The sequence below is a fragment of the Lepisosteus oculatus genome, unplaced genomic scaffold (assembly GCF_040954835.1).
Source record: "Lepisosteus oculatus isolate fLepOcu1 unplaced genomic scaffold, fLepOcu1.hap2 HAP2_SCAFFOLD_64, whole genome shotgun sequence".
In the NCBI taxonomy this organism is placed as follows: Eukaryota; Metazoa; Chordata; class Actinopteri; order Semionotiformes; family Lepisosteidae; genus Lepisosteus; species Lepisosteus oculatus.
The window spans coordinates 464,517-480,000 of record NW_027168193.1 but is presented as its reverse complement, the minus strand read 5'-3'; the positions used below and the strand labels follow the sequence as shown (position 1 = coordinate 480,000).

General features: G+C 42.5%; 4 non-coding genes across 4 annotated transcripts; 3 read left to right on the top strand and 1 right to left on the bottom strand.

The window, feature by feature from the left end:
- Positions 1-2,289: 2,289 nt before the first annotated feature.
- trnai-aau (transfer RNA isoleucine (anticodon AAU)) lies at positions 2,290-2,363 on the bottom strand. Its single transcript has one exon. It is a non-coding gene; the product is annotated as a tRNA-Ile (tRNA).
- A 3,433-nt stretch (positions 2,364-5,796) lies between these two features.
- Positions 5,797-5,878, top strand: trnas-gcu (transfer RNA serine (anticodon GCU)). The gene has a single exon. It is a non-coding gene; the product is annotated as a tRNA-Ser (tRNA).
- Positions 5,879-9,230: 3,352 nt separating this feature from the next.
- On the top strand, positions 9,231-9,302 carry trnag-ucc (transfer RNA glycine (anticodon UCC)). Its single transcript has one exon. It is a non-coding gene; the product is annotated as a tRNA-Gly (tRNA).
- An 830-nt stretch (positions 9,303-10,132) lies between these two features.
- On the top strand, positions 10,133-10,206 carry trnai-aau (transfer RNA isoleucine (anticodon AAU)). Its single transcript has one exon. It is a non-coding gene; the product is annotated as a tRNA-Ile (tRNA).
- Positions 10,207-15,484: the final 5,278 nt, after the last annotated feature.

Sequence of the window (15,484 nt, the reverse complement as noted above, 5' to 3'; positions counted from 1 at the left end):
GATTTATTTCCAGACGGCATAGAGCAGTGAAGTAGTGAAGTAGTGCAACACCACTTTATCATTATATTATTAGAACCTATTCTACTTAAATTATAACATTATACACAATTTGAGTTCATTTTAAAAATTAAAAGGTAATGAAAGGAATGCATATTAATGAGGAAGATAATACCGATATGCATGTGATAATCTTCCTTATATCATGTAGTGCGTCATTTGGACACTTTGTGGGCTTGAAATACAAAGAAAATCATGTTTTATGGTACAAGATAAATACAAAACTGAAGCTTTTATTTTAATTAGATTTGTTTATAAAGCATAAGCAATCATTTATTACATTACTATATGTGAAAATAACATTTTAGCATCATATTATTACATACAGGTCTTTAGCTTCAGCACAGTGATATATATATATATGCTCAGTGATTTATTGGTACATGCCCAGGTCAATAATCAGAATGAGGATTTATTTCCAGACGGGCTACAGGTAGTGTTGTGAAATACTTCAACACACTGGATCGCAGATTTAGACCCCCTGCACTCTTACTCCTTAAAAACCAAAGAAATGAAGATATGTAGCAATCACATTGTAACAGGGGTGACAGTGACTTAATGCTTATACTAGTGGACTTCAGGTACCTTTAGGGTACGGTGTTCCCTGAAGGGCTCTCAAACCCCACATTTCAGATGCCTAGCTGTATCGCTGATCTATTGCACCTCAGAATCACTTTTAAACCTTACCTCTGGTATCTTTAATCCCTATTGCTCAACGCATGGTGAAAGTATTGCATAAATGTGTCTGAAAATGAGCAATGGGCACCTGAGAGACTCATTTGCCTGTTTCACAAATGATCATATTTGACTAGAGATTCTGTTTGGAATTCAGTTGTGCATTCTGACAGCAATCCCTTTCAAAAAACGATACATTCTGGATGAGGTCAAAGGTGCAGGAACACTGTATTTAGGATGTGTTTTAAAATCCATTGACTGATCCCCGAATCCTGAAGTTTCTTCGCATGATATCGGGCTTGCAACCACTTTCTGAAAAATGATGAAAAATACCAAAAATGAAAAAAAAAATATCAATTCTAGAGCCTAAGAGGAAAACAAGACAAATTTATATCTCCAAATAATTTTATGTGCTTCAGAAGAGCCCAGGAAAGTTTTTTGCATACATGAAACCACGCCCGTTTGCACGTAAGCAGACATGGTTGCACACACGACTTCATGAAAGCACGCGTGCATGCGAAGTCATCCTGTTGAGCATTTGAAAAGCCGCACCACGCCGCACTTGAAATAGCTCTTACATTAGTGGTAGATGCAGGAATCGCCTTTTTATTTACGCTCTTACCAACGCGATGGAAAGCAAAACAAAGCAAAGCAGAGCAAAACAACGAACAAACAAAAACCCTCACGTCCCGCACTTGCAAATAACACCGTTACGTGCCCAAGCGGTATTGTATGTCATCCTACCACTGCACCCCAGGGCGTACGGTATATGGGAACGAGCACACGCCACGAATCGTCTCGAATCACTCCCTACAGCTGTAAGGCACCTTGAAGCGTGCACCCCCAACATTCTTCTTTGCGCATCTGTGAAAGGTAAATTCTTGAACAAACTCTGAACCAGCTCTAAGGAAACTAATCAGATTAGACATTACTTTGACTCATCTTTTTACGCTCAGTGCTGGATTGCTCAAACTCCGGTTAGGGTTAGGGTTAGCATTCCCACGCTACTTAGACACTTTGTTTACGCTCAGTGCTGGATTTTGGGAACTTCAGGACGGGTGGGAATTTTCTCCTATCTGTCAATTCTGTTTTGTTTTGGAGACTCTTGGCTGCCTATGTTGTACAGTGCAGCGTGAAGGAAACATTTTCCAAAACTGTGTCAGCTCAAAAGTTGTAAGAAAACCTCTCCAGCTGCTTTAACTCTCTTGATTTTTGTCATTTAACGTGACACTCGATGTATAACTGGAGCCTCACATATGCAAATGGTGAGGCTCCAGTTCGACACCACTTTACAGTATATGACAAAAGCATGGCAGACTGTGCCATGACCGGCAGATAACTTCTGCTTATTTTTACCATATTAAACATTGGAAATCCTCCCACTTGTATTTGTGACACTTGATTTTGGCTCCACCTAATACACTCTTAAAACTTCAAACACTTTTCTCTTCTCCCGCAACACTCTTGTCTGTCGGCACTATGTGGCAGCGTTGCATGACAACCCATCTCACCACGGAAAGGAACCTAACAGCTTTGGTAAGAGAGGAGAAAAGGACCTGGCCCGTACGGGGCTCGAACCCACGACCTTGGCGTTATTAGCACCACACTCTAACCGACTGAGCTAACCGGCCTCACGACAGTGGTCCTCTCTGTGCTGACACTGCTCATGATGTTTCCCGAGCCGAAACTGCGTTTTTCCAAGCAATTTGACAAAGCCCGCCCACTGAAAACTGCAGCAGATCGTGTAAAGACGTTCAACTTTGTAATTACTGCACGCACAGGAAGCAGAATAAATTCCTCTTTTCAAACTGTCAAAGGTTTGCTTTGCGAACGCTGCAGGACATCGCACAATCTCTTTTGAACAGGGACGAACGATTTCTTATGGGGCGCAGTAAGTACAGACGTTTAAAAAGCTCCACTCATGCCGACGATGCAGCATGAAGAAGCGCAACCTAACATTTGACAGACAAAGGCCGGGCGCCGCTACGAGCAAAATAGGCAGGCAGGACCGCACTAAGCGTCAGAGCCGCCGTGAGCGCTACGGGGAAGGCAAGGGCTCAGGCAGAGTCTATCATAAGACTGGACGAAGGGAGTCGACTGCAGCCCGCCTGGCCAGGCTTGAACAAGCCCTGCCTGAGAGATCAGGACAGGGTAAACCTTCCGCACCGAATGCCAGAAGTGTGAATGAGCTTAGGGGGACCACGCCCCTTCTCACTGGAGGAGGCGGGGATCCGTCCCAAGCCCCTCCCTCAGTCTATCTGATTGGGTGGGAGGGTTCCTGCCTGGAAGAAGGCTGTGACTCTGAGTTGGGCGCTGACCCCGCCCCTGAAGTCAAAGAAAAGGCAGGCTTCCAACAATTCTTAGGGAATCTCAGCCAGAAAGGCAAAGCAAGGCGTATTTATATCAAGGTTTCTCTTGAAAACGTCTTAGATAGAGAAGCACTGATTGACACTGGGGCTGAAATTAGTTTGATGTCAGGCGATCTACTCAGCGAGCTCAAACGAGTAGCGAAAGGAAAAGGCATCAGACTTAAGGTAGAACCTTGTAAAATAGATATTTCCAGCTATACCCAGGATCATGCCAGGATCACACACCGAGTGTGGGTGGCACTTAGGTTCGGGCCAATGAACGTGGTGCATCCTGTTTACATCTCTAGGTTAAAAACAGAGCCACTACTCATTGGCCAAGACCTGCTTGACAGGCTGGAGCCTCTGGTGGACTGCCAGCGTGGAAAATTGTGGGCTCAGGTCAAAAACCCTAAGCCTGTTGCACAGCAAAAAGGGGGATTCAGTGGTTATGCTGTGATCACACAGTGCCCACTGAACACTATAGCTGAGTTGGAGGTTCCTCCTGGTTCCTCTGGACGAGAATAAATGTCTCTTCTTGCTTTCCAAAACTACAGGGAAGTCCTGCCCAGGCCAGCACTCCCACGGTCTCCCAACTACAGGAGCAGTGCTCCGAGCAGCTGCTTGACCCGCCAGGTAAAGCACACCCCCTTTTCATCCCTGAAGAAGAGTGGATCTCCCTGTCCGGTAATGAATGGGAGTCCTTTCTGTGCACCCTGGTACCTCAGGGGGTCCAGGACTACCACCCCATGGTGGTGGGAGGGGGTCCAGGTGGCAGAAGTGCAGGTTGATGATGTAATTCTTAGCCTCAGCTCTGAGAAGTCCATAATCAGTGAAGGTCTGTTCGAGGACCTGTCGCGAAGCTGTCAGGTGACCCTGGTGACGCAGTCACAGGTTCTGTGGTGGGCACCCCCACCTCATAGGTCCATTTGGAGCAAAGGAAGCTGTGTAGCTTCCATCTCCATCGGAAAAAGGAAGTTTGCTCACTACTTCCAGGTAGCACCTCAGCTGACCCATTCGGTCTGCATTGGTGCAGACCTATTGGTTCGACTGGGCGCCCAGCTGGACACAGTAAACAGTGTGCTGTGGAAACGGGTAGACCCAGATGCCCACTCTCTAAGCGGTGACCCCGAGAACATTCGGTCAGGTCAGACGATTCCTCAGGCCTGCCAGGTAGTAAACAAATCGGACCTGATCGTTCCTGCGTCAACAGCAGGGTTTCCGGTACGCCTTGTCCTAAAGAAGGGACAGAGAATGGACGCTGAGATGGTTTTCTTCCAACCATCAGCTCAGTTTATCAGACTGAACCTAGCAGTCTGTTGTACCCCCAGACTGGAACGGAATGGCCGAGCCACCTGCCTGTTGGTGCAGAACATAGCAAAACAAGATGTCAAAATCCCTGCTCGCACTGACATGGGACTGGAATTGACAATAGTTTCTATGATTTCGAACTGGCCATCCCAGTACTGGGGCAGCTCCCTGGTCCCTTGGCTTCATAAAAGCGCCCCTGTAATAAAGAAATTAAATCCAAAATCAAGAGGGCAGTTGCCTACTGAAATACAAGAAGTCATCAATTTTAACCTAGCAACACATTAAAGGCTGCATCTATACAAGTACGATTCTAGAAATGCTCACCAGATTACGTTTTAAGAAGGAACTGCGCTTCAGGTTCTGCCGAGATCTTAACTCGGATGGCAGGATTCAGAGTCCGGAGTGTGGACTGATTGCGCACGGAGGGTCCATATACTGTGGATCCCTCAGTGATCTTCCGCGTGTTCAAACAGCCAGCGTGTGACTCCCCTGTCCCCGTGACCTCATTGCTCTGCTCTATCCTCTGTACAGCCGAGCCCGATTCACGGTAAAGTGAAAAAAATATGCCCTCAACTTGAGATTTACTCTGGAGCGAGGATAGATGTTACCTTTTTATCATTGAACAGGATGTATGTGATGTGGCGACTAGGTTCAATTTTGTATCCTCTTTAAAAGATTAAGGACTGGGGTGAGCGTGATTTACCACCCTTTCAGCTAAGAACCCGACGTGCGCACCGTTTAAGCTGCATAGACTCGGTCGTTTAACTCTTCTCCATTAGCAGGGTTAAGGTTAAAGAAAAAAAACATTGCTGACTTCTTTTTTTTTTGCCAGCTGCTAGCGCTGATTAGCAAGGTTTGTATTTCATGTTTTGCAAGTTGCATCCATTTTAAGAAAAACAAGTCGTGTTAAAGACAGGAAATGAATACTTGCATTTAATTAAGTCTAGCCGTAGGCGGTTATCCACTGGGATTCAGACCCAGGGCCTCCTGTTTACTAGACAGGCGCTTTAACCAACTAAGCCACAGCGCCCCGGGAGTGCTGTCCTTTTGCAGCCACTTGGACACACCACTCAGACACATCTGCATTCGGTGTGTGCTCCGCCTGCTCGCTGAGCAAGTTGCCACCTTTACATACAATAGCAACATCGACACCAAGAGAAAGGATGACAAATGGCTTTTATCTGGAACTTTTCATGTCCAAGGAGCTCAATGTGCTTTCTGTGTACAACAGGGCCACTGAACTCCACACTGGCCACTGAACCACAGCAGTGGCTTGCTGGCTTGACATCTCCCAGGGAAAATGTTGAAATCGCATGTGGAACAGGAAAATGACCCTCGAGTACGAGGGAAAAAAAAGAAAAAGATCATCTGGAGCGCGCTAACCCAGTTGGGACAGCCCAGTTTTGTTAACGAGGTGGCCGAGTGGTTAAGGCGATGGATTGCTAATCCATTGTGCTTTGCACGCATGGGTTCAAATCCCATCCTCGTTGGTTTCCATGTCTGTTTCCCTTCTGTTTTTGATCCCTATTGCTCAATGCACAGTGAATGCATTGCATACATGTGTCTGACAATGAGAAATGGGCCCCTGAGACAGTCATTTGCCTGTTTCACAAATGATCGTATTTTACTAGAGATTCTGTTTGGGATTCAGATGTGCATTCGGACAGCAATCCCTTTCAAGAAATGATACGTTCTGGATGAGGTCAAAGGTGCATCATTTGGACACTTTGTGGGCTTGAAATACAAAGAAAATCATGTTCTATGGTACAAGATAAATACAAAACTTAAGCTTTTATTATAATTAGATTTGTTTATAAAGCATAAGCAATCATTTATAACATTAATATATGTAAAAATAACATTTTAGCATCATACGTTTAGTATATTTAGTCCCTAATGCTGAAAGAAATGATCATAGAACATGACTTCTAACCTTACCTGCGGTGTTTTTGATCCCTATTGCTCAATGCACAGTGAAAGCATTGCATACATGTGTCTGACAATGAGAAATGGGCCCCTGAGACAGTCATTTGCCTGTTTCACAAATGATCGTATTTTACTAGAGATTCTGTTTGGGATTCAGATGTGCATTCGGACAGCAATCCCTTTCAAGAAATGATACGTTCTGGATGAGGTCAAAGGTGCTGGAACACTGTATTTAGGATGTGTTTGCAGTTATTCTGTGTTTCTAGCTTCAACCCAGTGATATATATATATATGCTCACTGATTTTTTGGTACATGCCCAGGGCAATAATCATTATGAGGATTTATTTCCATATGTGCTAGAGGTAGTGTTGTGAAATTCTTCAACACAGGATCGCAGGTTTAAACCTGCACTCTTACTCCTTAAATACCAACAAATGCAGATATGTAGCAATCATATTGTAGCTGACACTCATTTGCCTGTTTCACAAATGATCATATTTTACTAGAGATTCTGTTTGGGATACGGATGTGCATTCTGACAACAATCTCTTTCAAAAAATGATTTTACCTTATCGCAGCTTTGCCCCTCTTGCCTCTTTGGAAAATATCTCCATCTTGTGGTCGTTGTTGGTAATGTCTAGACAATATCTCCATCTTGTGGTCGTTGTTGGTAATGTCTAGACAATATCTCCATCATGTGGTCGTTGTTGGTAATGTCTTCTTATGCCCTTTTTTCATTTCAATTCTTTATAAGTTGATTCTAGAATCTCTACAATAGAGCTGAAAATATCAGTTTTGTAGCAGACAATATGACATTAGTTATAGTCCAATTAAGACTTTATTACCCTGTTTGTAACATAACAAATTAAAATTGATTAAAACTAAGTTTGGAACACCAGGGAACATAAAAAATGATTTTTAGGAAAACCATGAGGTTCTCTGTGTCCGATGCCTGCAAGGGGAGAAAGCTAGAATCCTTTGCTTTTTCAAAAGTTGAAAATAAACGTCATATAACAACAGCTTTCATTCCTAGGAGTGAAAAATAACCATTTTTGAAGACATATTAGTTTCTAAAACACTACAATAAAGTTAAAAACATCCGTTTTATATTACTTTTAGTATTTTTAGTGAAATTAGTCATTTATTGCACTATTTTTAATATAATCTCTAATTAAAAGTGAATAGAATTAAGTTTGGAGCAACAAGGAACACAAAAAAAAAAGATTTTAAGGAAAAAAATGATGTCTTCTGTGCCAGGTGCCTGCAAGGGGAGAAAGCTAGAATCCTACCCAGGCTCCTGGAGCTCTGTCCTGGCTAAAGGAGGGTGAATCCATCCCCTTCAAAGCTCCATGAAAAAATGATCATTTAAAATTTGAAAAAAAAAACATCATATAACAACAGTTTTCATTCATAGGAGTGAAAAACAACCATTTTTGAAGACATATTAGTTTCTAAAACACTACAATAAAGTTGAAAACATCCGTTTTATATTACATTAATTTTTGTGAAATTAGTCATTTATTGCACTATTTTTAATAAAATCTCTAATTAAAAGTGATTAAAATTAAGTTTGGAACAACAAGGAACACAAAAAAAAAGATTTTAAGGAAAAAAATATTGTCTTCTGTGCCAGGTGCCTGCAAGGGGAGAAAGCTAGAATCCTACCCAGGCTCCTGGAGCTCTGTCCTGGCTAAAGGAGGGTGAATCCATCACATTCAAAGCTCCATGAAAAAATGATATTTTTAAATTTGAAAAAAAAAAAACATTATAGAACAACATCTCTTGGTCCACAGAGTGCAAAAATCCAACTTTGAAGAAAATCCATTGACTGATCCCCGAATCCTGAAGTTTCTTCGCATGATATCGGGCTTGCAACCACTTTCTGGAAAATGATGAAAAATGCCAAAAATGAAAAAAAAGTTATCAATTCTAGAGCCTAAGAGGAAAATAAGACAAATGTATATCTCCAAATAATTTTATGTGCTTCAGAAGAGCCCAGGAAAGTTTTTTGCATACATGAAACCACGCCCGTTTGCACGTAAGCAGACATGGTTGCACACACGACTGCATGAAAGCACGTGTGCATGCAAAATCATCCTGTTAAGCATTTGAAAAGCCGCACCACGGCGCACTTGAAATAGCTCTTACATTAGTGGTAGATGCAGGAATCGCCTTTTTATTTACGCTCTTACCAACGCGATGGAAAGCAAAACAAAGCAAAGCAGAGCAAAACAAAACGAACAAACGCAAAACCCTCACGTCCCGCACTTGCATATAACGCCGTTACGTGCCCAAGCGGTATTGTACGTCATCCTAGCACTGCACCCCGGGGCGTACGGTATATGGGAATGAGCACACGCCACGAATCGTCTGAAATCACTCCCTACAGCTGTAAGGCGCCTTGAAGCGTGCACCCCCAACATTCTTCTTTGCGCATCTGTGAAAGGTAAACTCTTGAGCAAACTCTGAACCAGCTCTAAGGAAACTAATCCGATTAGACGTTACTTTGACTCATCCTTTAACAGTTTTCAGTCTCTGTCTTTAAACACCTTGCTCAGTCACATTCAAGCCACAAGTACTCTTCTCGGATGTTGCACAAACAAATCCTAATGTCTTGAAAGCATTGCAGCATGTTTGTGTCCCACTTCCCGTGGCTGCAGGACGACTGACACGAACGGACAAACAATCTGTGGCGTTTAGCGTGACATAGTCTTGCAGGCATCGTGCTGTCTTACTGCAATACTATACCACTTGAGGAAACAGTCCATCTGGCCATGAAACTCATTTGAACGTCTAGCTACAGCAACTAACAATAACATGATTTATTCAGGATGTGTGGAATCAGCACGTCCCGGAGACAGCTTCTGAAATCGTGAGCATTCTCTGGTGGTGTCCTGGAGGGCTCCCCCGGGCATGTGTTGGTGGTATAGTGGTGAGCATAGCTACCTTCCAAGCAGTTGACCCGGGTTCGATTCCCGGCCAACGCAGTGGCAAGTGTTTTCAAATGCTGTCACAAGCCTTGGATTGTGACTAGCAAAGCGAAGCCTTTTGAAAGAGCTAAAGCACTGCAAAACGGAATTGAAGGAGAATCTTACAGGGGATTCTGAGCAGTGTCTAAATAAATAAATTCACAGCGTCCGCGGATGGCATTTTGCAGCTGGAAGTAGATGTCGACGCTTTTTGCACACAGCACCAAAAAAGCGTCTTTTTTGAAGGTACAGGCATTGAGCATTGGTGGTTCATTGTTAGAACTCTCGCCTGCCACGCAGGAGGCTTGGTTTCGATTCCTGGCCAATGCAGTGGCTTTTGCAGCGAACGGCTCCATCACTTGCATCCCAACTTTTGCAACTCGCAACTGAAAACCCACTGAAGCTAAGCAGGTGTGAGCCAGGTCAGTACCTGGATGAGGGTGAGCTACAGGGAAAAACAAAGCTTCCAGCTGGAAGTGGTGTTAATGGGGCCAGCGGGGAGGCGCTCACCCTGAGGTCTGTGCGGGTCCATATCTCCCAATATAGTGACGGAGAAGCTGTGTTGTAAAAGGGCGCTGTCTTTTGGATGAGATGTAAAACCGAGGTCATAGTGCTCTGTGGTCATTAAAAATGACCACCAAAACCTTTGACAAAAGTTCTTGGTAATTGATGGTCTTCAATAATGTTTCTCCTTTAGGTACATTTAAAATCAGCTGAATAATGCTGTGAAACCATGAAACTGCATGAGAAAGCCCGTACACTGAATTACACGGCTTTCTATTCAAAGGAGGACAAAAGAAATTCCCTGAGTTCGATTTTTTGCAGCACAGAGAGGGGCACTGTCACGAGGCCGGTTAGCTCAGTTGGTTAGAGCGTGGTGCTAATAACGCCAAGGTCGCGGGTTCGAGCCCCGTATGGGCCATGTCCTTTTCTCCTCTCTTACCAAAGCTGTTAGGTTCCTTTCCGTGGTGAGATGGGTTGTCCTGCAACGCTGCCACACAGTGCCGACAGACAAGAGTGTTGCGGGAGAAGAGAAAAGTGTTTGAAGATTTAAGAGTGTCTTAGGTGGAGCCAAAATCAAGTGTCACAAATGCAAGTGGGAAGATTTCCAATGTTTAATATGGTCAAAATAAGCGGAAGTTACCAGCTGGTCCGGCACAGTCTGCCATGTTTTTGTCATATACTGTAAAGTGGTGTCGAACTGGAGCCTCACCATTTGCATATGTGAGGCTCCAGTTATACATCGATTGTCACATTAAATGACAAAAATGAAGAGAGGTAAAGCAGCTGGAGAGGTTTTCTTACAACTTTTGAGCTGACACAGTTTTGGAAAATGTTTCCTTCACGCTGCACTGTACAATATAGGCAGCCAAGAGTCTCCAAAACAAAACAGAATTGACAGATAGGAGAAAATTCCCACTCGTCCTGAAGTTCCCAAAATCCAGCACTGAGTGTAAACAAAGTGTCTAAGTAGCGTGGGAATGTTAAACCTAACCCTAGCTGGAGTTTGAGCAATCCAGCACTGAGAGTAAAAAGATGAGTCAAAGTAACGTCTAATCAGTTTAGTTTCCTTAGAGCTGGTTCAGAGTTTGCTCAAGAGTTTACCTTTCACAGATGCGCAAAGAAGAATGTTGGGGGTGCACGCTTCAAGGCGCCTTACAGCTGTAGGGAGTGATTCGAGACGATTCGTGGCGTGTGCTCGTTCCCATATACCTTACGCCCCGGGGTGCAGTGCTAGGATGACTACAATACCGCTTGGGCACGTAACGGCGTTATATGCAAGTGCGGGACGTGAGGGTTTTCGATTGTTCGTTTTGTTTTGCTCTGCTTTGCTTTGTTTTGCTTTCCATCGCGTTGGTAAGAGCGTAAACCATGTCTGCTTATGTGCAAACGGGCGTGGTTTCATGTATGCAAAAAACTTTCCTGGGCTCTTCTGAAGCACATAAAATTATTTGGAGATATACATTTGTCTTGTTTTCCTCTTAGGCTCTAGAAATGAAAACTTTTTTTTAGGATTCTAGCTTTCTCCCCTTGCAGGCATCGGGCACAGAGGACCTCATGGTTTTCCTAAAAATCTTTTTTTTTTGTGTTCCTTGTTGTTCCAAACTTAATTTTAATCACTTTTAATTAGATATTTTATTAAAAATAGTGCAAAAAATGACTAATTTCACTAAAAATAATGTAATATAAAACTGATGTTTTTAACTTTATTGTAGTGTTTTAGAAACTACTATGTCTTCACAAATGGTTATTTTTCACTCCTAGGAATGAAAGCTGTTGTTATATGATGTTTATTTTCAAATTTTGAAAAAATCAAAGGATTCTAGCTTTCTCCCCTTGCAGGCATTGGACACAGAGAACCTCATGGTTTTCCTAAAAATCATTTGTTATGTTCCCTGGTGTTCCAAACTTAGTTTTAATCAATTTTAATTTGTTATTATGTTAAAAACAGGGTAATAAGTTTCTAATTGGACTATAAATAATGTCATATTGTCTGCTATAAAACTGATGTTTTCATCTCCATTGTAGAGATTCTAGAATCAACTAATAGAGAATTAAAATAAAAAAGGGCATAAGAAGACATTACCAACAACGACCACAAGATGGAGATGTTGTCTAGACATTACCAATAACGACCACAAGATGGAGATATTGTCCAAAGAGGCAAGAAGGGCAAAGCCGCGATAAGGAGATTGCTGTCAGAATGCACATCCGTATCCCAAACAGAATCTCTAGTAAAATATGATCATTTGTGAAACAGGCAAATGAGTGTCAGCTACAATATGATTGCTACATATCTGCATTTGTTGGTTTTTAAGGAGTAAGAGTGCAGGCGGTTTAAACCTGCGATCCAGTGTGTTGAAGTATTTCACAACACTACCCCTAGCACATCAGGAAATAAATCCTCATAATGATTATTGCCCTGGGCATGTACCAAAAAATCAGTGAGCATATACATATATCGCTGTGTTGAAGCTAGAGACACAGAATAAGTGCAAACACATCCTAAATACAGTGTTCCTGCACCTTGACCTCATCCAGAATGTATCGTTTTTTGAAAGCGATTGCTGTCAGAATGCACAACTGAATCCCAAACAGAATCTCTAGTCAAATATGATCATTTATGAAACAGGCAAATGAGTCTCTCAGGTGCCCATTGCTCATTTTCAGACACATTTATGCAATACTTTCACCATGCGTTGAGCAATAGGGATTAAAGATACCAGAGGTAAGGTTTAAAAGTAATTCTGAGGTGCAACACATCAGCAAAACAGCTAGGCATCTGAAATGTGGGGTTTGAGAGCCCTTCAGGGAACACCGTACCCTAAAGGTACCAGAAGTCCACTAGTATAAGCATTAAGTCACTGTCAGCCCTGTTGCAATGTGATTGCTACATATCTTCATTTCTTTGGTTTTTAGGGAGTAAGAGTGCAGGGGGTCTAAATCTGCGATCCAGTGTGTTGAAGTATTTCACAACACTACCTGTAGCCCGTCTGGAAATAAATCCTCATTCTGATTATTGACCTGGGCATGTACCAATAAATCACTGAGTATATATATATATCACTGTGTTGAAGCTAGAGACCTGTATGTAATAATATGATGCTAAAATGTTATTTTCACATGTAAGAAAACCGGCTCAGGGATGCCAAATATGTAATGTTGCCATAGCAAAATTAAATGTAGTGGCTCTCTGAAGGCACCAGTTCTGTAGGGTTTGGGCATTTACTGAGACAATTATTAATTGTAGCAGTAAATCACAAAGTTGATTCTTTTGATGGCTTTAGAATCCAACCATGTGACATAACTCAAACAACGCGCACACACAGGTACTAATACACGAGGATACATTTATTAATACATAAAATATGCATGTAAACCTAACAGATCTTATCGAGAGGGTTATCAGAATACAAAAGATATATATTCAGTCAGTTACGAAGTGTTACACATATCAAGAGGACATACGTTCAGTATATCATTCATTAAGACCGTTTCGTTAATGAACTTGGTTATAACTTCTACATTAGATACTCAAACAAGTACATAACTCTTAGGAATTAAATTGATATCAACTGGTTGGGATAACAATTGAATTCTCGAGCTCCAATGCATTGAAGTTGAATACTCATCCAATCTTTGGGGATTCAGATCTTCCTGCGGGCACAAAGAAACAGTTGCAGGCTGTTGCTGTCCAATCCGCGCTCTCTGGCTCCGTGCCAGGCTGTGCTGTGCGGCTTGCGACGCTGCGCTGCTGATGCTCACTGTGGGCTTTAACTAGCAAAGTTTGTGCACAGGAGAAAAGATGACTGTGGGTCCCAGCAAGTCAGGAAGAGGACCGGTTCGTTTCTGATGAAGAGCTAGTTCTGAATAGTGATTCAGCTGTCCACAGTTCCGACCTGTTCACGAGGCCTGCTGCTGGTGCTAACCTCGGGTGGATCCTCTGGTTATTCTCTGGCAACCTCCGCTCTAGACTCTTAGAACAAAGGAAAGTTCTGGCACTCGGACACACTGGCCGTTCCGTGGTTGTCCGGGCTGAGTCTCAGGATGGTCAGGAGGCGCGCTGCGAGAATGTCCTGCCCTTGGGAGCCTTCTGCTCCTGGGCCGCCCTGCCCTGGAATTCTCCTTTGAATTCCCTTTAGAATTGTTCACAGAATCCTCTGAATCCTCCCTTCTGAATCTTACTGAATCTCACAGGCTCTCTGTGTTGCCTGTTTTTACCTGGAGGAACTTCAGCTCATTGATTGGCTGAAAGTTCCATGGGCATCAGAGTCCCACGTGGGTTACTCGACCCTACCAGTCCCTGATTGATTGATCAAGGTGAGATATGAGTCACTTAGTCCTGACACTTAGTAATGCAGTCCAGATGTCCAACTGGCACTCCCTAGACAGAAAGGCGCCAATGGATGACCATTGATCATGATAGCCAGGCTTAGCTAAGTGCATCCCCCTTTGGGAGCTGTCCTAGGACCTTAAATCACCCTGCATGAATAGTCTCTCTGTGGCTGCACCACAGAGATGAACAGAGAAATGGGGCCTCATTTGGGAAGGCTCAGAACACTTAATTCTGCCTTATTAATAAGCCTCGCCGCTACACACATATATTAATATAATAAATGATTGCTTATGCTTTATAAACAAATCTAATTAAAATAAAAGCTTAAGTTTTGTATTTATCTTGTACCATAGAACATGATTTTCTTTGTATTTCAATCCCACAAAGTGTCCAAATGACGCACTACATGATATAAGGAAGATTATCACATGCATATCGGTATTATCTTTCTTACGAAAATGCATTCCTTTCATTACCTTTTACTTTTTAAAATGAACTCAAATTGTGTATAATGTAATAATTTAAGTAGAATAGATTCTAATAATATAATGATCCAGTGTGTTGCACTACTTCACTGCTTCACTGCTCTATGCCGTCTGGAAATAAATCCTCAGACTGCTTACTGCCCTGGGCATGTACCAATGAATTACAGGAGCACATCTATTTCTCACTGCGTTGAAGCAGGAGACACACAGTCTCTGCAAACACATCCTAAATACAGTGTTCCAGCACCTTTGACCTCATCCAGAACATATCATTTCTTGAAAGGGATTGCTGTCCGAATGCACATCTGAATCCCAAACAGAATCTCTAGTAAAATACGATCATTTGTGAAACAGGCAAATGACTGTCTCAGGGGCCCATTCCTCATTGTCAGACATATGTATGCAATGCTTTCACCGTGCATTGAGCAATAGGGATTAAAAACACAGCAGGTAAGGTTAGATGTCATGTTCTATGATCATTTCTTTCAGCATTAGGGACTAAATATACTAAACGTATGATACTAAAATGTTATTTTCACATATATTAATGTAATAAATGATTGTTTATGCTTTATAAATAAATCTAATTAAAATAAAAGCTTAAGTTTTGTATTTATCTTGTCCCATAGAACATGATTTTCTTTGTATTTCAAGCCCACAAAGTGTCCTTTGATCTCTATTCTGTGGTAATCCACGATGACCCCGTTCTTCAGGTGATTCATCATGTCCTCCCTCGCCTGTTGAGAGGCCACCTGATCTCTTCTGCCGTGGCGTGCTTCATACACGCCCTCTTGAAGTGAGCAGGAAGCTGATCAAAAGTATTCAGGCACATCTTGCACACCAGGGGAATCCTCACGGGTTTCCTTTGAAAATAAATA